Raw genomic sequence first — 23,452 nt, forward strand, 5'->3', positions numbered from 1 at the left:
ATTCTGGCACGAACGTCTTCCTAAGGGGAACAAGTGCCCGACCAGTTTCGAGGAGGCGAAGAAAATCGTGTGTCCTCTGGATTTACCGCACGTGAAATACCATGTGTGCATGAACAATTGCATCATTTATCGGGACGAGCACGCGGAGTCTACCATATGTCCGGTGTGCGGCGTCACTCGATACAAGAAGAGAAAGAAAGCTCCTCGAAAAGTGGTGTGGTACTTTCCGATCACTCCTCGTTTGCAGCGGTATTTCGCGGACCCTAAGGGAGCAAAGCTCCTGCGTTGGCACGCGGATAGGGAGGAGAAGAAGCGAGAAGATGACACAAATGATCCGGAGATAAATAAAAAAGACAAGATGCTGAGTCACCCTAAGGATGGGAGCCAGTGGCAAGCGTTGAACTTCGAATACCCAGAATTTGGGAAGGATCCAAGGAACATCGTGCTGGGCGCGAGCACCGATGGAGTCAATCCGTTTGGCAGCCAAAGAAGCACACATGCTGGTGAAGTCTAGATAAGCAGATACCTAGACTCAGTGAAGCAGAAGTTCAGCGGGATGAAGTCTCACGACTGTCACGTGCTGATGACGCAGATACTTCCAGTTGCAATCCGTAGGATCATGGACGCGCACGTCCATGAAACGCTATTTGGCCTATGCAACTTTTTCGACGTCATCTCTCGGAAGTCGGTTGGCGTGAGGCAACTCAGAAGGCTACAGGAAGAGATCGTGGTGATACTATGCGAGCTTGAGATGTACTTCCCGCCGCATTCTTCGACGTTATGGTGCATCTGCTGGTCCATATCGTGGAGGATATCATCCAACTCGGGCCGACGTTCCTGCATAGCATGATGCCGTTCGAAAGGATGAATGATGTCATCAAAGGACACGTTCGCAACATGTCACGTCCAGAGGGAAGCATATCCAGGGGCTTTCTGACCGAAGAGTGCATCTCCTACTGCACGAATTATCTAGGCATCGAGAACCCCGTTGGTCTGCCCGTCAACAGGCACCTCGGCAGGCTCGCTGGATGGGGTCACCGTGAGGGTGGCCGCGAAATGCATGTCGACTTCGAGGGTCGACTCGCCGACTTTGAAAGAGCAAACCTAGTCGCGCTACAACACATAGACGTGGTCGATCCTTGGGTGGTAGAGCACAAAATCTTTATTGAGAAGACGTACAATGACCGAGGCCAACAGAGGACGGACGGAGATATAATCAAAGAGCACAACTCATGTTTCACGCGTTGGTTCAAGCAGAAGCTTCTGTCGTACCCTTTACATGAGGATTCTTCCGCGGAAGAACAACTCATATTCGCCTTGTCACAGGGCGCCGAGCACAACCTGATGACGTATGAGGCGTACGATATCAACGGCTACACATTCTACACCGAGGACAAGGACCTGAAGAGCGATGGTTATCAGAACTCCGGGGTAACGATGGAATCCTACACTGGTAACAACAAGGACAGATACTACGGAAGGATCGAGGAGATCTGGGAGCTGAGCTACGCTGGAGAGAAGGTCCCGATGTTCCGTGTCAGATGGGCCAAGAGCGTCATAAAAGAAGACCGGTATTTCACCACCATGGTTATACCCGAAGCCAAATCCAAGACCGCAGGCGCGAACGTCACCGCGAAAAATGAGCCATGGGTACTGGCTTCCCAAGTGGACCAATGCTTCTTCATTACCGACCCGTCAAAGCCCAGTCATGTTGTCGTGAGGAGAGGCAAAAGGAAGATCATCGGAATGGATGGAGTCACCAATGAGCAAGACTTAAACAAGTACGGCGACCCGAAGATGGAATATGGCGACGACGATGAAGTATCAGCATACACCACAAGAAGAAGCAGGACCACCCTACCTAAAGGACGTCCGTTCAAGAGAAGAACTCCATTTACGAAAAATAAGGGTAAGAAGATTGTGAACAGATAGCTAGCTAAGATCGATTGTATTTAAATTATAGCCTTCATTTCTCCATTGTATTTCATGGGCACTTTTTGAACTCATGAATATTTTTAAATTTCATGGACACTCGATCTCGATCCCCCTCCATCTCGATCGCTATCCCACCTTGCCAGATCCGGTCCCCCTCGCCGCCGAGCACCCCCCGCACCCTCTACCCCGCTCCACCGGCCGCCGCCGCCGACCCCCCACACCCTCCCCCGCTCCACCACCGCCGACGACCCACCGCACCCTCCCCTGCTCCACCGCCGCCGACGACCCACCGCACCCTCCCCGGCCTGCTCCACCGCCGCCGCCGACCCCCCGCGCCCTCCCCGGCCCGCTCCACCGTCACAAATGAATGCAACTAAAATTGCAAAAAAAAACAAATTTGATTATATTTTCAAATAACAAATTTGATGATATTTTCAAATAATAAATTTGATGATATTTTTTCATATTCATAAATATTTTCAAATAAAAAATTTGATGATATTTTTTAAAAAGTTATTACTGTTTTTATAAGAAATTATTACTGTTTTATATTCATATTCATTTTCTAAAAAAATATTAGATGCAATAAAAAATAATAATAATAATAATTACTTATGGCGCACCTCTGGCTGGTGCGCCATTGCTATATAAAAAAAGATTACTAATGGCGCACCTCTGGCTGGTGCGCCATTGCTATATAAAAAAAATTACTAATGGCGCACCGATCGTGGGTGAGCCATTGCTATCTAAAAAAAACATTCTAATGGCGCACCGCTTCGGGGTGCGCCATTAGTAAGTTTCCCCTAGCTAATTCCTCCTCGCCAGATCCCCTTCGTCCCTCTCCCTCGCCAGTCCACCCGCGCGCTCACCAGACCCACGACGCCGCCGCCCCGACCCCCGCCGCCCCCGCGCCCCCCACACTGCAGCTCCCCCGCGCCGCCGCCCCGCGCCCCCGCGCCCCCACCACTACAGCTCCCCCGCGCCCCCGCGCCCCCACCACTGCAGCTCCCCCGCGCCGCCGCCCCGCGCCGGAGGAGGAGGACTAGGAGGAGGACGAGGAGGAGGTCTACCCAGACGAGCTCGGACGCCCTCGAGCCATCCCTTCGACGCCCGCCGATTTCCTCCGCCTCGGCCACCATTGCCACCGCTCGATGCCGAATTCCGCCGCCTCGACTAGCTCCGGCTACCTCGAGGCGCCCTTGACCTCCCTAGTGAGCACCCGAGCTGCTTCCCCCTCTTCCCCCTCTGTGTTCTTGTGACGCATTTTGTTGTTTGTAATCCTGGAATGTCAACGAATGGTTTCTTTGCTGAATCCAAGGTGATTGTCAAAGTTTCTTGTGATTTAAGCCCAAAGTCTGAACCAAATCTTCAGTTTGTTCCATCTAATGTCATACTTTGGTTACTCCCCTGTCATGCTAATCTCACATTCCAGTATACTTTAGTTCAAGACATGGATGGATCCTTCTGTATGTGTGCATTGGTGAAAAGAGAAGGAAAAAGAATTAACAAGTTTAACATTTGGGCAATTAGAATCTGGCCAGATAGTAAGGGACAGAAAGTTGTGCAATCTGAAATCCTGTCTGAGTGGCACATATAGAAAGCCTAGATTTATTTTTCTTCTCCTTACTCTACTGTATGCTAGGAAAATGTGTACTAGTGCATCCGTAGTACTACTAGTGCCACTTAGTGATGCTCTGTGTACTTGTTTTCTCGATGCAAATGGGTTACGAAGTTGGAAGTTAACTACAGACAGATGAGGAAGTTGAAGTATTCAGTGCTATCTTGTGATCATTTCCTTCACACCATCCTGTAGGATGTTTAAGATGTTTCTAAAATGGGCAGTAAAATGACCAAATAATCAGATGTACAGTTTTTCACGATGTACACTCAAAACTAATGACTCTGAATCTCTGCTACTGAACATCATACATTTCAGATATGACACTATTTGGACATTTGTAAAATCCAGTGCTTGTGTATCTGCTGTTTGGATTAAGAATTACGAATAGCACATCCTAGGACATGAACTAGAATTATGAACAGGACATCCTAGGAGTAGATGAACATTTTGTGGTTCTGCTAGGACTTGCTCCAGATTTTTTAACCCTAGGATTTCTTTTCTTTTAGTTCTTTTCTTACAGAAAATTTACTGAAAATTCAGAAACTTGGAGTAACCTGTGGACTGTACTTTTGTGATGTCCTACTCCTGAATCTTACTACTACAAGCACAAGCAGTACAAATAAGGCTAGAATTTACTATGAATTTTGACAGTAAGAAGAAGAATGAAAATGCAAGGAGTAAATAAGAATAAGAATTTTACTTATGATATGATGATGAGGCAAATCACTAGCAGACAACTGCCAAGAATGCAGGACTATTTTACTCTGCCTAAGAATATGCATGTCTTGTTTTCTGGTTATGGATATTGTATAGTACTAAATATCTTTTTTTTTTGTAATATAATGCTTACCAAAGGTTTCAATATTTTGCTGTTACCATTGTTCTTTGAGCATAATTCTTTTTCATTTCCTACTATCCTTATTCTAATTCTCTTAAATTGCTATGTTGTGTGTAATAGAATTAGATCTTGGATCTGCTAGTGGACTTTGGGAGTTTGTTTACCTGGCACCATTCAGTCAAGTAGCCATTCATGTGAACTTTTATTTTCTTCGTATGAAAGCAGAGGACCATATGGTCTGTGGGCTTTTCATCCATCATTTACACTGTGAATCCAACACCAGTGGTGCTGCTTTGTTTCTGTGATCACATTGTGGTGCCTGGCACATTTGCCCCATCACTTCGTTACCCCTTTCTCCTGAAATGTTGATTAATTTCCGTTTCGGTTGAGATTGGGGCCCTCCTAGGTCAAGAAAATTAGCAAAGGTCATGCCCAATTTTCTTGACCTAGAAGGTGCCCGATTCTCAACCGAAACAAAAATTAATCAGCATGTATCTTGACATCAACCAATAGTAGTGATCTAGTGCTTTAGTGGTTGGATTAGTTTAGTATTTTTTCACAGACTCAGACACTCTTGCTTGCCATGTGTGTGAGAGAGATAGTGAGAGGAGACAAGAAGAAGGGGGTTAGGAAGATGCTGCCTGCTCATCAAAGCTAACCATCTCCCCATTTTCACCCCTTTTCCTTTGTCTTTTGTGGGTTGCAAGGAAGCTATAGGTTCCGTCCCACAACACCTAGGCAATATCACAAACATCTCTCAATTGTTCCTTGACAATAACCAACTTTTTGGCAACATTCCTCGAGAATTAGGTTATTTGGTCAACTTAGAGATCTTGTTCCTAGACAATAACCAACTTTTTGACCAAACTTTTTTCCTATTTAGAGCGAAACATGGCCCACAACGATGAGGTCGGCGGTTCGGGCGGCAAGCAATTCTGGGAGCTGTCCCAGGAGCTGGAGGAAGAACCTCACCACTATGAGGATGATGCCGCGGAAGACACCGATCCTGACTACACAACCCCTAGTGGGGTCGGGGATGACACCACTGATGGTGCCGCTGAGGATGCCACCACTGATGATGGCGGCGCACGCACAGATGGCAGCCAACCGAAGAGGCAACGGAAGGACCGGCGCCCGAGCGTGCTCGGCACCGTCAAGGAGGAATTTACTGAAGTGAACTCCGACGGGCATCCAACGGCGCCCAAACAAGTAGTCAAGGGGTATTCGGTTCAGCTCGGGTGCATTCTCCGGAGCACCGTCTCGATCAACACCGAGAACCTAAGGCATAAGGACCGAGGGAATTTGCGCAGCCTCCTCTTCACGAAGCTGCACGAACGATACAAGTTCCCTGCTGAATTTGCAAACACATGCCTCTCAGGGAATAAAGTGAACAGTGCCGCCCTCACGAGGATGAGCACGGCCCTGTCTACTTGGAGAAGCACGGTGAAGGCAATGATTGAAGAAGGTGATAGTTATGAGAAGATCAAGGCGAAATATCCTTTGATGAGCGAAGATGACTACAAGGAGTTCAAGATCAAGTGCGAGAGCAGCGCAACCTCCGAATCAAGTCAGTGGGGGAAAGAAATGCGACAGTTGAACTTAGGGGTCCACCAACTCGGACCCGGCGGTTACAGAGTGGCGGAGCCTATATGGGACAAGGAGGACGCGGAGCGTGCCGAGCAAGGCCTACCGCCCCGCTTCGAGAAATTCCGTGACAAGCAGACCAGGAACTTTGTCAGGGCCCGGTACAAGGAGGACCCGGTAACAAAGGAGCTTACCACGGATCCGAAGACCAGGGCGCTTGAGCTTGTTCTAGTAAGGAATACACCCCCGCGTAATTAGCTCCATATGGTTGCATTCTAATTAATGAAGCCAAATTTCTAAATGGTTCACATTCCTTCCGCAGGAGGCTGAAAGCAGTAGCGCGGGGTCGTCTCAGAGCTCCCCTTTTGACACCCCTTTAAATAGGGCGTTGAACGTAATGAAAAACAAGGATAAGCTCAGTAAGCCGTCGTCAGCTGGTCGTGTGGCCGGCAAAGGCTTGTCCACAAAATGGTCGTCATACTATACCGCTGGTGGGCGAAAGGAGAAAAAGACCAGCTCGGAAAGCCAGTCGCGCGAGGTTCAAGAACTCAAGGCACAAGTGGCGCGGATTCCGGAGATTGTCCAAGAGCAAGTGCAACAACAACTGGGAACGACGCTCACCGCCATTGTGCCTACCTTGATTCAGGGGCTGACGACGTGGATTGCGGGCGGCCAATAGGGGCCTCCCCCGGTTCCCAGCTTCACGGCCAGCAACTCGCACAACGCGCAGACGGCGCCATTGGTGTCTCCGGCGGAGGCGGTATTCGTGTCTCCGGCGCCGGCACGGGCATTGGAGCTTAATGCACCTGGGTGTACGCCGGCCGGCACCTCGCCAGCAAGCGGCCCCTCCATCAGTTGCACGCCCGCCGTTGGCGGTGCCTCAACATTAGCAGAGCTCGACGACATCTCGGTAACTAAGCCTCTCGGCCAATGACTTCATCTCCTTGCCTTTGACTGGGCATCCCTGACGCCCTACATGTTTTCGCAGGGCGCCGCCGACGTTCCTTGCACTCTCCTGCACTTCGTGGGCGGCGAGTTGGTCGATGTCGCCAAGGGCAGAATCGTTCAACCGGGCAACCGCGTGTTCCACGGTAATCCGATGCCACCCACCTTGTATAGGGTTGAACTGGTTCGGGTGCTGCCAGGCTGCGATGAGTTGTTACCTCCGATTCGACCCGCTGGGGCCGACAAAGATGATGTGATGACCCTCAGCGCCTGCGTAAGCTGGCCCCTGCTGTGGCCGAAGAGCCAGATTCGTTTGGGGGCGGGGGACACCAACCCACAGACAAGACCGCCAGTCGTGCCAGCGCCAAGCCATGGCAAGAACGCCGCAACGCTACCGGACATGCCGGACATCCCTATGGCACAGGATCCGGACATGCATATGGCACAGGATCCGGACGACGACGACAACGACGACGGTACATTTTCCAACGTCGATAAGTACTTTGCCGAACATGGGTACAGTGACGAGTTCTGCGGGCCTCCTTCTCAAGAACCCAACCCTGAAAAAGACGACCGCGATCTAGCTGGTACGGCGGAGAAACCCAATTGCAACAGGCGTCGTCTGGCGTTCAGTTCTCAGGAGACGCCTCCAGCTGCCGCCTTCACCGAGCCTCAGATAGCTGAGGTGCGAAATATTATCCGCCCCAACACGCTCAAGAAGGCGGTCTGTGAGCAGAACTCGATCCCATTACAGCAGATCAGGAAGAAGGGACGGAAACGAAAGACTAACAAGGGCGCCGGTGCGAGCCAGCCGGCACCGAGTACGATCCGTGCTCAGGACGGGCCACCTTCACCTAAGGATATCTCGAGGAGGGTGCATGTGGCGGGTAGGGCGATGCTACCGACAAATATGCTCAATGCTGCAACCGGTGCTATGCGGAGTCTGCATGACAGTGTTCTTTCTTTGGAGAAGCGGCGTCTCAGAGAGAATGATGTGGCATACCCGGTTTTCGTGGCCAAGGTGCCAGAGGGCAAGGGCTTTGTGGATAGCGCCGTCGGGGGTACGATCGTCCTGCGGTTTGATGACATCTTTTCTATGTTTAACCTTCATCCGCTGCACTACACCTTCGTTCGGCTGTTTTCGCTGAGTATGGAGATGCGGATCATTAGAGACAAGACCCCGAACATTGTGATAGTCGACCCCTTCTACATGCGTGCCAAGATCTTGGGCAGCGCTGGGGACCGTCAAGTCGCGAGTTCACACCTCGAAGGCGTCATTCTGGCAAACCCAGATAAGGATAACTTCCTCGTGCCTTACTTTCCCGAGTAAGTCATCCCCTAACCGCCCCGTAACATATGATTTCTTAGATTTCGATCGTTCTTTTCTTTTCCTAACATTCCGTGTTCTGTGCAGTGACACACATTGCACACTCATCCTCTTAAGCCCGAAATATTCCATGGCCACGTATTTCGACCCGGACCGTGACTCCAAGATAGACTACACAAATATCATGAAAGTTCTTGATGATGCTCTCCCCGGCTACGCCGCATCTGGAGGCACCTTTAAGAGGCCAGCTCATAGGTACGGCAGGCACGTGTTCACCCACAATACGACGTTCCCCTGCGTCAAGCAGCCGCCTGGCGGTCAGAAGGATGCCTACTGCGCCCTCCATCACATGTGGGCGATCGTACGGGACCATAATCACCTTCTGCTACCAAATAATCTCAAAGATTGGGCCGCAAGCTTGGCGGCAATCCAGGACGCGGACATCCGACAAGAATTCTTTCGCATCCAGTCGGAGTTTGCAGAAATCATCCATCAAGATGTCCTTCGTACCTCGGGGCAGTTCTACCTCAAATATCAACCGTCCAACAGTGAGATAGACACAACGCTACAAATGCAGGCTGACAACGCCCGCGACTTCATGACCATCACGACAGACGGCGACTTCATCCACGCTCCGGTCCCATGAGTCGAGTCGAAAGTAGTGAAGCTATGTGTAGTTCTGAAACATCGATTAGCTCATGTTGTAATTAAACTTTAATGAACTTGTATGTCTCTTTGGTTTGGACAGTCGTTCAACTTAGATGTAATCGATGCTATTTATTAGTAGGACCATGAATCGTGCTATTAATGTCTTGCTTTTCTCTTCCGATCCTTTTGTTGCATACTTATATATTGCTTATGTATTTTCTGTTGTTTGGCTAGTGCATAGAGATGCCGTCGTATGTCATGTACAAGGGTAAGGTTCCCGGAGTCTACGATGACTGGGAGGAGTGTCGGAGACAGGTTCACCGTTTCAGCGGTAACAGTTACAAAGGGTACACCACTAGGGCGGAGGCGGAATCTAGATACACGCGCTATCTAGCGGGAGAGAGGAGGGAGCGTTGGAGGAACCGGATGAAGACCAGTTTCATCGCGATGATGCTCATCGTGATGACCGCAGCTCTCTTCTATGTGATGGTAGTTTAGATGATCGATATCGACTTGTAATGTGAAGACAAACTCGCTACTCGCGGTCTCGAGACTTGTAATGTTCTATCTTTGTTCGGTCTTTTGAATTCGGAGACTAGTATGATGAATTGTATTCGGAGACTAATCTTCTATTGTATTCGATGAATCTGCTGTTGCTGTGTGGTGCTGTCTATATTCTGTCCAATAATATATTTTGTAATCTGTGCAAATATCAGAAAAGAAAAAAATCCCTAATATACATACTAATGGCGCATCACCCCAGCGTGCGCCATTAGTATGCCAAAGGATACTAATGGCGCATCACCCCGCAGTGCGCTATTAGTATGGCAAAGCACATGTGTAAATATCGCCCCCTGGGAGGCACACTAATGGCGCATGTTGGTCTATACTAATGGCGCACGGCATGATGCACCATTAGTATACCAGATACTAATGACGCACCCGCACCAGTAGTGCGCCATTAGTAGGCAAAACTGGTGCGCCACTAGTAGGCCTTTTCCTAGTAGTGGAAGAAGCAGCCTGCTCGTCTATCTTAGGGTCTAGGGAGAAGTAAGAGCCTCCTTGTCTATCTTAAGGGTGCTTGGGGCTGCAGGTTCATCGGAAAATTTAGGTGGTTTGCCTGTTAGAGGGATGATCGTGGGAGGCGGCAAGCATGGCGGTGGTTGGTGGGCGGGGGGATGAGGCGGTTGCCGGAGCGCCGCCCTGGGTGGTGGAGGCTGGCGGTTTGGCCATCAGTTGTGGGCGGTTCATATCGAGATTGTGGGAAGGAAGACGATGCACAATTTTTTTAGGTGGTTGAAGAAGATAACGGCTGGGAACAAATCGACTGACCCAAAAAACAAATTCAGTCGACTGGCCCCTAGCTATTCCCTCATTTATCAAATGTGTTATTAACTTGATGGTTGTGTATATGGAATGATGAACAGATTGTTTCGTGACTGTCTTGTTTTCAGTCTCCATAACCATGTTCCCAGCGCTGGCAATGGCGCTTTGGACGAATGGCATGACTTGGTTTATCGTACATCTGCAGGTGACACACTGGACGCCTATTTCCTCTTCCCAACACAAGGGTGCCATTTGAGAATTGATGAGTACATGAGTTCTTGTTTTCTTGTTGAAGACCGAAGTCAAATGTTTGCTAAGAAAAGTAATGTACTCATCAGTTTCGCTCGCTATATTTGTTCATAACTATATGATATTCGCCTTTAAGAAATTTGTCCATGAGACCATATAGAAATCAGTGATTCAGGGACACAAAGTTATGCATTATTTATTGATAACATGAAAGTGTGCATAGCATATCCATTAAGATCTATTAATCATAGCAAATCTTGCGGTAGCAAGTTCCAACGAAAAACCGATTGCACCAATGCTCGTAGACCTTCATATCCTGCCACTGAGCCGAGCATTCAACCTTGCATACTGATTTGGTGCAGTACACGAGCTTAATGTGAACCAACTGACAGTCTGCGTACCACAAACATAACGGAAATTATACCAACATCATATTTTTCAAGGCTGCATGTGCAACGATCTTGAAATCTTATGTAGATTTTTCAAGGCTCTTCTTTTGAAATAACATCTGCCCTAGGAACTCTACTTGTTTTAGAGAGAAGGAACTCTACTTGGTTTAGAGAGAAGGAACCCTACTTAGGAACAACAAATGAGAGAACAAACCTGCGGATGTGCTTTTGAAAAACACAAGCATCACCAGAAAACAAGCGATGGCAGACCTTCCGTCCATTCTTGCACTATACATTCCAACAAGAGCCAAAGGGACAATATATAATGTCAAAAGAATCTATACTATTAAAGTTTCGCAGGTAGTCACTAATGCAAAACAACTTGGACTCTATACAATTTGGAAACATTAATGGCAGATCTTTATAGTTATTTATTGTTTTGGAATCTATACAATATAAAGATCGTTCTCAAAAGCCCATTCAACTTTGCAAGTGCATACTGACGTGGGAGGCGAGTGGCACCTGAACGCATTCCTAGTCACCATTAAACGTATTGCACGTCTGTTGCATTAATTACTTGATTTGCAAATTGATTCGGTGCTTGGTTTAAAAAAAATCCTTTTTTCTTTTCTTTTTGGGTGAGGCCAGGGAGGTGAGTTTTCTTATGCGTGTGGGGAGGTGGGAGCGAATGGTTTTTTTTTGTAAGGGGGGTCAAGGGTTTTATAGTAAAGATACGGTTGAAAAAACTTCCTAATTATACTTACACTCTGTTTGGATGTCTGTATTGGAGGCCTATGTATTGAATTGGTTTCAATTCCAATTCAGTCAGGAAACTGTAATGGACATGAATACGAATTCGGCTGTTTGGGTGTTTGTTGAATTGGTTCATGGAATCTTACTAAGGTTTCAATACAGAATCTTGTTTGGATGTCAAAATATGGAATTGCATAGCAACAATAGTATGTGCATAAAACCAAAATTTGTACAATGTGTGAATACAATTGGATGAATATATAGCCAAAAATACTATCAAATATTCTAGAAATTGACAACAACATTATATATCATATAATATTGATGCAACAACAGCAACAATCTCTTGCACCAACAAAGTACAGAACAATAGGCATTCCAAATTCACAACAAGACATAGTTCCAAATTCACAACAAGACATAGTTTCAAATTTAACAACGCAGTAGTTCAGATAAGTTCAAGTCCAACATGACATGGTCCCAGATGTAGGAAAATAATAGTCTAGATAGGTTCAAGTTCAACAAGACAAACAGGAAAGCATAACTTGTGTAACTTCAAGGCAACAATAGCAGCCAAGTCTTCCTCATGTGCATGGGCAGCTCCATTAGAGCTTCAAACAAGCGCTCATTAAGAATCAACTTTCCATAAGAGCACAACATGTCCGCTTCTGCCAAATCTGGTATCAACTGAAGTGCGGCAAGTATTTCAGAAGGAGTAGTAGCCTTTGGCAACGGAAGTGGATCGGTTGTCTTCAAAGCATCTTTAAAAGTAGTCCTCATTTCTCCAATCATGCACATAATGGACTCACATGTTCGTGCTCTCTTTGGTGCCATTTTTGGAGAGATTTCAATTGGTTCTTCTGGCTCTGCAGCATTCTCAGCACCCATCACAGCACCTTCCCCATTGGCATGATCTTTTGAATATATTGTAGATATGGAATCCCAGTGCTTCACTACTTTGGTCTTGTAAGGACCTATCCCTTCAATACACTGGAGTCAGAAGTAGATCCCTCCCAGCCAGGTAGAACATAAAGAAATTTCATGTTCCAGTCAACAACACCTAGCATGTGTTCGTGGTGATGTCTTGCTTTCTGTTCCTATACCTGCCTTGGTCAGTCAGAACAACAGAGATGTCAACATGACACCCGTCTAGTGCTCCCAATGCATTGCCAAAACACTTCCATTTGTAATCATCTGGAGGTTCAACAGAAGGGTCCGGAAGCTTTATAAATCCCCCACTTGGGGAAAGGATGGCTATTAACACACTCGAGAAGTGCCTACTAATAGTCTCTAAAGAACGCTTGTAAGTGCCACGGAGCAACCTCATCTTAAGACCATGCCCAACCACCAATAAAAACATTGCAACCTTTTCTTCTGCAGTCACATATATGTTGTCAACCAAGCCACACTTCTCACGCAACATAGCACATAAATCATGGAAGTTTATTTTAGTTAATCGCAACTCATCATAGCAAGTTACTTCTGAACCATTGTACATTTCTTTGAGCAAATACTTCCTAAGACCATACCGATGCTCCTCATCACTTCTGATGGATTTGGGGATTCAAAGGGGGGTGGAGGGGGACTGCACATCAGAGGACGAAGGAAACCAGCCGACGGGGAAGAGATGGAGCTACAACAGCGAGGAATGAGTCGCCGGAGGAGGGGGGAGGGCGGCCGGCGAGTGGAGCATACCTGCGCGCCGCCGTCGAGGTTTCTCGCACGCTGCCTCGTCTGGCTCCTGTCGCGGGGTGGGGGAAAGGGTTTCCCCTCGTCGAGCGATGAAACAAAGGCCCGAACAGGTACGTTTTGCGGGAACTTGCCATTTCCAGGTATTTCAGAGCGGGAGGGGTCCGAATCGTGGGAGGGCTCGAGGCGCAGGCGAGATTTCGGGCCTGTATTCGCCAGGATTCAGACGACAGTTTCCATATACAACCCAAACACCTGAATTGTAAGTTCGGCAATACCAAATCGATTACAGGGCCCTGATACATACATCCAAATGGGGTGTTAGATGATTTGGTGCGAAATTAATTAAGGTGGTAGTGGATGGCTGACTAATTAATTAATTGCATTAATGAATCAATTTCATAATTGATTTGGTGCAAAATTTGTACTACCTTCGTCTCGGTGTATAAGTCATTCACGGAGTTCTAGGTTGACAATTTAACTATCTAAATATGTATTATATGCGATAAAAAATATATATTTAGAAACTACATCAGTGTAGAAATCTAATGATATACTTTTCATGACATATCACACATATTTAATTCCTCAAATCGATGACCTAGCTAGAACTACGCGAATGACTTATACACCGGGACGGAGGGAGTACTTACATGGACTAAGGCTCGATAATACTTTTCATAATTAATGTGATACTTACGTCATTATAATGATACTCTGCATAATTAGCGTGATCCTTCCGTTCAACAATCGATACCTTTTATAATAAAGGTGATCCTGAAGTCCAAAAACAACACTATACATAATTAAAACGATCCTATTGTCGAACGCTCGAGAATACTTTCCATAATTTAAATGACCCCGTCCTAATAATAATACTCTTTATAATTAATGTGATTCTTCCGTCCAAAGATCCTCCTGTCCAACGCTCGATTATACTTTTCAAATTAAGCGAACCTATTAACTATCTAGCTAGTTAACACATAATTAACTGGTCTAGCTATTTAATTGCATGCAACTATGGTCAAGGCATGAATTAGACAAGAGATAACTGAGGCGATTTTTGGGCATTAATGGCTGCGTGCGAGACCAACAAAACCAAACCAAATGACATACGAACCTACCATCATGACCACATACTCTCCCTTTAAGAGTAGAGATTGTTTTATCCACTGGCAACGCACGGGTATTTCAATTACTGCATTTCATTATGTTGATGTAATTTTTGATAATGTGCTTCAAAGAGGGGAGCCTTTCAGTGTTGATGATGCTTTGTAAGCAGTTAAACTTGGTTTTTTGCTTCTTTAATGAAAGCAGCGCCACAGACATGTTTGTATGAAAAATGAAGTCCGTGTAGTGCCAATTGGATGAATATTATTAGATCTTCCATTGTAGAAAGAAAGAGGAAAAGTTCTGACCGAACATACGGAGAGGTCAATAGTCTTCACATTGTGCATTGGGCAAACGGCTGTTCAGTTACCTCAAATATATCCTGATGAATATATGGAACTCCCTAAGGTATTATATTAACTCCAGTGAACTTACCTGCCTGTTAGATTACTACTACTAGCTAGCTAGCATGTTTACAGATCTCTGCTACCATGACCCAAATATCCAACTCTATTATTTATGTCTTCTTTTTCCTAACGATAAACCACCAGGATGAACGTGCGATGCACCTCTCTACTAGTTTCTGTTTCATGTCTCAGTGGACAAAAAATCACCTCACCTCCCGCGTCGCTCCCGTGAGCAATGGGGGCTAACCCTAGCTGCCGCCGGTCTCGGCCCGATCTCCTCCCCCTTCCCCTCACCGCCGTCGGTGTGCGCTGGCGGACAAAGCCCGACTGACGTCAGTGGTGGAGGGGCGTCCACTCGTTCGCCCTTGGTGGGTGGCGGCATGGGACGACATCCCTGGGCGGCAGCGCGTGCTCATTTCTTCTGTTTTGTGTTTTCCCTCTCATTTCCATCGGTTTCTTGAGCCATTTTTTGTTTTTTCCGGGTTCCTTTTTTCTTCTTTCCTTTTATTTTTTAATTATTTTTCCTAGTTTCATAAACTTCTGAACTTTCGACCAACATTTGAAATTTGGGGACAATTTTGAATTTATTTGCATTTTTTGAAGTTTGGGAACCTTTTTTGAATTAGCGAACATTTTTATATTTTGGGAACAATTTTTTAATCAACCAACATTTTTTGAAATTCTTGAACTATTTCCAAATTCAGGAATTTTTTTTGAAATTTATGAAAGATTTTTTTTATTTCATGAAATTTTTTGGACCACGAACATTTTGAAAATTAATGAACATTTTTGTACTCAAGAAGTTTTTAAAATTCGTACACATATTTTGAAGTTCAATTTTTTTCTAATTTTCCAACATTATTTGAAATCCAAGATTTTTTTTTCAAAATCATGTTTTTTAATTCAAAACATTTATTGAAACAATTAATTTTTTTGAATTTGTGAAAATAAATTTAAAATTCATGAACACTTTTTGAAATTTGGAACCTTCTTTTTAAATCTTCAAAAAAAAATGAAGAAGCAAAAAAGACAAAACAAAAACAAAAAAAACTGGGCAATACTTGCCGAACGTTTGCCGGCCCAAATTCACGCATTGGGGGGGGGGGGGGGGGAGCGATGGGTATGCGTTAGCTTCTCGTCGTGCCGCTAAGGAAGTTGGCTGGCCCTGGTACCTTGTGTGGTCCTATGCGAGTCACGATGGCCCAGTCACTTGCTTGGGTCAACCACACCTATGTGTAGTATGTACTCCCTCCGTTTCAAAATATAGTGCCTCCTCTATTCCCGTGCTTGAACTTTGACCATAAATAATGAGATCGAGTGCGGCGGAAGCAAAAATTATACCAGTGAATTCGTATTCAAAAGAAGTTTTCAGTTATATAATTTTTTCTCCTGCCGCAGTCAGTCTCGTTGGTTAAATTTATGGTCAAAGTTAGACCTTAAAAAGTGCGGATGCACTATATTTTGGAACGAAGGAAGTAAGTTCCAAACTACACCTAGCCAGCGTCACACGTTCGCTTCATAGATTAGTACCACTTCGCCTATTCTTTTTTTTTTTTTGAGAATCACCGCTTCTCCTAGCTAGGAAGAATGGGACATCCACTACTAGGAAAAGGCCTGCTAGTGGCGCATCAGTTTTGCCTATTAATGGCGCACTACTGGTGCGCCACTAGCACCACGCCATTAAAATTAAATACTAATGGCGCATCCCTGGTGCGCCATTAGTATCTGGTATACTAATGGCGCACCCCCATCGTGCGCCATTAGTATGCCTCCCAGGGGCCATATTTACCCATGTGCCTTGGCATACTAATGGCGCACTAGGGGGTGATGCGCCATTAGTGTCCTTTCTGCAGTGCGCCATTAGTGTGCTGAGTGGTGCGCCATTAGTATGAATATTAGGGATTTTTTTTTCTTTTCTGATATTTGCACAGGTTACAAAACATATTACTGCACATAATATAGAGAGCACAACATATAAACAGCAGATTTATCGAATACAATAGAAGATTAGTCTCCGAATACAATTCATCATATTAGTCTCCAAATTTCAAATACCGAACAAAGTTATAACATTACAAGCCTCGAAACCGCGAGTAGCGAGTTTGTCTTCACATTACAAGTCGATATCGATCATCTAAACTACCATCACATAGAAGAGAGCTGCGGTCATCACGATTAGCATCATCGCGATGAAACTGGTCTTCATCCGGTTCCTCCTCCGCTCCCTCCTCTCTCCCGCTAGATAGCGCGCGTATCTAACTTCCGCCTCCGCCCTAGTGGTGTACCCTTTGTAACTGTTACCGCTGAAACAGTGAACCTGTCTCCGACACTCCTCCCAGTCATCGTAGACTCCGGGAACCTTACCCTTGTACACGACATACGACGGCATCTCTATATATGCACTAGCCAAACAAAACGTTAGTAGCAATTCACAGACAATACATAAGCAATATATAAGTATGCAACAAAAGATCGGAAGAGAAAAGCAACACATTAATAGCACGATTCATGGTCCTACTAATAAATAGCATCGATTACATATAAGTTGAATGACTGTCCAAACCAAAGAGACATACAAGTTCATTAAAGTTTAATATTACAACATGAGCCAATCGACATTTCAGAACTACATAGCATCACTACTTTCGACTCGACTCAGGGACCGGAGCGTGGATGAAGCCGCCGTCTTTCGTGATGGTCATGAAATCGCGGGCGTTGTCAGCCTGCATTTGTAGCGTTGTTTCTATCTCACTGTTGGACGGTTGATGTCTGAGATAGAACTGCCCCGAGGTACGAAGGACATCTTGATGGATAATTTCCGCAAACTCCGACTGGATGCGAAAGAATTCTTGTCTGATGTCCGCGTCCTGGATTGCCGACAAGCGTGCGGCCCAATCTTTGAGATTATTTGGTAGCAGAAGGTGATTATGGTCCCGTACGATCGCCCGCATGTGATGGAGGGCGTAGTAGGCATCCTTCTGACCGCCAGGCGGCTGCTTGACGCAGGAGAACGTCGTATTGTGGCTGAAGATGTGCTTGCCATACTTACGAAGTGGCCTGCTGAAGGTGCCTCCAGATCTGGCGTAGCCGGGGAGAACATCATCAAGAACTTTCTTGATATTTGTGTAGTCTATCTTCGACTGACAGTCCGGGTCGAAATACGTGGCCATGGAATATTTCAGGCTTAAGAGGATGAGTGTGCAATGTGTGTCACTGCACAAAACACGGAATGTTAGAAAAAAAAGAACGATCGAAATCTAAGAAATCATATGTTACCGGGCGGTGAGGGGATGACTTACTCGGGAAAGTAAGGCACGAGAAAGTTATCCTTATCTGGGTTTGCCAGAATGACGCCTTCGAGGTATGAACTCGCGACTTGCCGGTCCCCAGCGCTGCCCAAGATCTTGGCACGCATGTAGAAGGGGTCGACCATCACGATGTCCGAGGTCTTGTCTCTAATGATCCGCATCCCCATACTCAGCGAAAATAGCCGAATGAAGGTGTAGTGCAGCGGATGAAGGTTAAACATAGCGAAGATGTCATCAAACCGCAGGACATCGTACCCTCGATGGCTCTATCCACAAAGCCCTTGCCCTCTGGCACCTTGGCCACGAAAACCGGGTATGCCACATCATTCTCGGAGAGACGCCGCTTCTCCAAAGAAAGAACACTGTCATGCAGACTCCGCATAGCACCGGTTGCAGCATTGAGCAGATTAGTCGGTAGCATCGGCCTACCCGCCACATGCACCCTCCTCGCGATATCCTTAGGTGAAGGTGTCCTGTCCTGAGCACGTATCCGTACTCGGTACCGGCTGGCTCGCACCGCCCTTGTTATTCTTTCGTTTCCGTCCCTTCTTCCTCATCTCCTGTAATGGGATCGAGTTCTGCTCAGAGACCGCCTTCTTGAGTGTGTTGGGGCTGATAATATTCCGCACCTCGGCTATCTGAGGCTCGGTGAAGGCGGCAGCTGGAGGCGTCTCCTGAGAACTGAACGCCAGACGACGCCTGTTGCAATTGGGTTTCTCCGCGGTACCAGCTCGATCGCGGTCGTCTTTTTCAGGGTTGGGTTCTTGAGAAGGAGGCCCGAAGAATTCGTCACCGTACCCATGTTCGGCAAAGTACTTATCGACGTTGGTAAATGTACCGTCGTCGTTGTCGTCATCGTCCGGATCCTGTGCCATATGCATGTTCGGATCCTGTGCCATAGGGATGTCCGGCATGTCCGGTAGCGTTGCAGCGGTCTTGCCATGGCCTGGCGCCGGCACGACTGGCGGTGTTGTCTGTGGGGTGGTGTCCCCCGCCCCAAACGAATCTGGCTCTTCGGCCAAAGCAGGGGCCAGCTTACGCAGGCGCTGAGGGTCATCACATTATCTTCGTCGGCCCCAGCGGGTCGAATCGGAGGTAACAACTCGTCGCAGCCTGGCAGCACCCTAACTAGTTCAACCCTATACACGGTGGGTGGCATCGGATTGCCGTGGAACACGGGGTTGCCTGGTTGAACGATTCTGCCCTTCGCGACATCGATCAACTCGCCGCCCACGAAGTGCAGGAGAGTGCATGGAACGTCGGCGGCGCCTGCGAAAACATGTAGGGCATCAGGGATGCCCAGTCAAAGGCAAGGAGATGAAGTCATCGACCGAGAGGCTTAGTTACCGTGATGGCGTCGAGCTCGGCTAATGTCGAGGCACCGCCAACGGCGGGCGTGCAACTGACGGAGGGGCCGCTTGCTGCCGAGGTGTCGGCCGGCTTACACCCGGGTGTATTAAGCTCCAATGCCCGTGCCGGAGACACCAATACCACCTCCGCCGGAGACACCAATGGCGCCGCCTGCACGTTGTGCAAGTTGCTGGCCGTGAAGCTGGGAACCGGGGGCGGCCCCTGTTGGCCGCCTGCAATCCACGCCTGCAGCCCCTCAATCAAGCTAGGCACAATGGCGGTGAGCGTCATTCCCAGTTGTTGTTGCACTTGCTCTTGGACAATCTCCGGAATCCGTGCCACTTGTGCCTTGAGTTCTTGAACCTCGCGCGATTGGCTTTCCGAGCTGGTCTTTTTCTCCTTTCGCCCACCAGCGGTACAGTATGACGACCATTTTGTGGACAAGCCTTTTCCGGCCACACGACCAGCTGACGACGGCTTACTGAGCTTATCCTTGTTTTTCATTATGTTCAACGCCCTATTTAGAGTGCTGTCCCAAGCTGGGGAGCTCTGAGACGACCCCGCGCTCCTGCTTTCAGTCTCCTGCGGAAGGAATGTGAACCATTTAGAAATTTGGCTTCATTAACTAGAATGCAACCATATATGTAGCTAATTACGCGTTGGTGTATTCCTTACCAGAACTTTCTCAAGCGCCTTGGTCTTCGGATCCGTGGTAAGCTCCTTTGTTACCGGGTCCTCCTTGTACCGGGCCCTGACATAGTTCCTGGTCTGCTTCTCACGGTATTTCTCGAAGCGGGGCGGTAGGCCTTGCTCGGCACGCTCCGCGTCCTCCTTGTCCCATATAGGTTCCGCCACTCTGTAACCGCCGGGACCGAGTTTGTGGACCCCTAAGTTCAAGTCCCGCATCTGTTTCCCCCACTGACTTGATTCCTCGGATGCGCCGCTCTCGCACTTGATCTTGAACTCCTTGTAGTCATCTTCGCTGATCGAAGGATTTTTCGCCTTGATCTTCTCATAACTATCACCTTTGTTAATCATTCTCTTCACCGCGCTTCTCCAAGTAGACAGGGCCGTGCTCATCTTCGTGAGGGCGGCACTGTTCACTTTATTCCCTAAGAGGCGTGTGTTTGCAAACTCAGCGGGGAACTTGTATCGTTCGTGCAGCTTCGTGAAGAGGAGGTTGCGCAAATTCCCTCGGTCCTTATGCCTTAGGTTCTCGGTGTTGATCGAGACGGTGCTCCGGAGAATGCACCCGAGCTGAACCGAGTACCCCTTGAGTAATTCTTTGGGCGCTGTTGGATCCCCGTCGCAGTTCACTTCAGTAAATTCCTCCTTGACGGTGCCGAGCACGTTCGGGCGCCGGTCCTTCCGTTGCCTCTTCGGTTGGCTGCCATCTGTGCGTGCGCTGCCATCATCAGTGGTGGCATCCTCAGCGGCACCATCAGTGGTGTCATCCCCGACGCCACTAGGGGTTGTGTAGTCAGGATCGGTGTCTTCCGCGACGTCCTCATAGCGGTGAGGTTCTTCCTCCATCTCCTGGGACAGCTCCCAGAATGCCTTGCCGCCCGAACCGCCGGCCTCATCGTTGTGGGCCATGTTTCGCTCTAAATAGGAAAAAAGTTTGGTCAAAAAGTTGGTTATTGTCAAGGAACAAGATCATGGTCTCATCATTTAGGGTTTGTCGACACCGAGGCATCCTAAAAGCTAAGCTTTTATCATTTAGGGTGTGTCGACGCTGAGGCACCCTAAAAGCCTAAGCTTTCATCATTTAGGTTTTTATCGACGCCGAGGCACCCTAAAAGCCAAGGTTTTATAATTTAGGGTTTGTCGACTCTAAGTTGGGCCTAATCACTTGGCTCTATTGCCACCTATGGTTTAATGCAGCAAGAATAAAGGGGCAGTTGATCCTACTTAATTAAGTACTAAGATACCCCGGCCCATGCATTAGTCGCAAGTACCCCATATGTCCTATTTTTAGCAAAGTCATGCTAAAATTCACGGAAAATTTCAGCATGACCTTTGCTGAAAATAGGACATATGGAGTACCCGAATTTGCCGGAACGGAAGTTAATCGACATTCCGGCAAACTCAAGGGCCTCTCGGGGTACCTGCAAAATCATCTCTTCCTTTCTTTCTTCAGTTTGAAATAGTAGTGGCCATGGTGATGGACACAGAGGGCCAAATTGCCAGCCAGATTTGCCTTAAAGATATTGCTGAATCATTGTGTGGCATATGCTTCTCAATTCTCATCTGCTTTTCCTCAGAAGAGAAAATCTCATCTGCTGGACCATGACCAAAGCTTGACTTGACTAGATGGTACTTATACTACAGTGCACACTGAATTCATTCAGTTTACTCACACTTGCTTTGTGTACTCATCAGTAAAGTGAAGAAAGAAGAAATTTACAGCCAGAAAGAACAGTACAGGTACACCAAAAGCAGTGTTTTTGTCCCAACCAGTACAGGTTGTACTACTAGAAAACAGAAGAAATTTACAGCTATCCTAATAAAAACTTACCACCTGCTTCTTCTTGTGGTGTATGCTGGTACTTCATCGTCGTCGTCATGTTCCATCTTCGGGTCGCCATACTTGTCGAAGTCTTGCTCATTGGCAACTCCATCCATTCCGATGATCTTCCTTTTGCCTCTCCTCACGACAACACGATTGGGCTTTGACGGGTCGGTAATGAAGAAGCATTGGTCCACTTGGGAAGCCAGTACCCATGGCTCATTTTTCGCGGTGACGTTTGCGCCCGCGGTCTTGGATTTGGCTTCGGGTATAACCATGGTGGTGAAATACCGGTCTTCTTTTAGGACGCTCTTGGCCCATCTGACACGGAACATCGGGACCTTCTCTCCAGCGTAGCTCAGTTCCCAGATCTCCTCGATCCTTCCGTAGTATCTGTCCTTGTCGTTACCGGTGTAGGATTCCATCGTTACCCCGGAGTTCTGATAACCATCGCTCTTCATGTCCTTTCCCTTGGTGTAGAATGTGTAGCCGTTGATATCGTACGCCTCATACGTCATTAGGTTGTGCTCGGCGCACTGTGACAAGGCGAATATGAGTTGTTCTTCCGCGGAAGAATCCTCATGTAAAAGGTACGACAGAAGCTTCTGCTTGAACCAACGCGTGAAACATGAGTTGTGCTCTTTGATTATATCTCCGTCCGTCCTCTGTTGGCGTCGGTCATTGTACGTCTTCTCAATAAAGGTTTTGTGCTCTACCACCCAAGGATCGACCACGTCTATGTGTTGTAGCGCGACTAGGTTTGCTCTTTCAAAGTCGGCGAGTCAACCCTCGAAGTCGACATGCATTTCGCGGCCACCCTCACGGTGACCCCATCCAGCGAGCCTGCCGAGGTGCCTGTTGACGGGCAGACCAACGGGGTTCTCGATGCCTAGATAATTCGTGCAATAGGAGATGCACTCTTCGGTCAGAAAGCCCCTAGCTATGCTTCCCTCTAGACGTGACATGTTGCGAACGTATCCTTTGATGATACCATTCATCCTTTCGAACGACATCATGCTGTGCAGGAACGTCGGCCCGAGTTGGATGATATCCTCCACGATATGGACCAGCAGATGCACCATAACGTCGAAGAATGCGGGCGGGAAGTACATCTCAAGCTCGCATAGTATCACCACGATCTCTTCCTGTAGCCTTCCGAGTTGCCTCACGCCAACCGACTTCCGAGAGATGACGTCGAAAAAGTTGCATAGGCCAAATAGAGTTTCACGGACGTGCGCGTCCATGATCCCATGGATTGCAACTGGAAGTATCTGCGTCATCAGCACGTGACAGTCGTGAGACTTCATCCCGCTGAACTTCTGCTTCGCTGAGTCTAGGTATCTGCGTATCTTCCCCGCGTAACCGTAAGGAAGTTTTACTCCTACGAGGCAGGTGAAAAACTGATCGATCTCCTCCTGACTTAGAGTGAAGCACGCGGGAGGGAAGTCATTTCCGGTCTTCTTG

At 47.4% G+C, this 23,452-nt stretch overlaps 1 long non-coding RNA gene across 1 annotated transcript; it reads right to left on the minus strand.

Annotated features, from left to right (window-relative positions):
* Nucleotides 1-10,643: 10,643 nt before the first annotated feature.
* Nucleotides 10,644-11,142, minus strand: LOC123126066 (uncharacterized). The gene is made up of 2 exons (XR_006461551.1): nucleotides 11,077-11,142; nucleotides 10,644-10,866 (listed from the first exon to the last, which is right to left on the minus strand). It is a non-coding gene; the product is annotated as an uncharacterized lncRNA (long non-coding RNA).
* Between the last annotated feature and the right edge of the window lie 12,310 nt (nucleotides 11,143-23,452).

The sequence above is a fragment of the Triticum aestivum genome, chromosome 5D, assembly GCF_018294505.1.
Source record: "Triticum aestivum cultivar Chinese Spring chromosome 5D, IWGSC CS RefSeq v2.1, whole genome shotgun sequence".
Lineage (NCBI taxonomy): Eukaryota > Viridiplantae > Streptophyta > Magnoliopsida > Poales > Poaceae > Triticum > Triticum aestivum.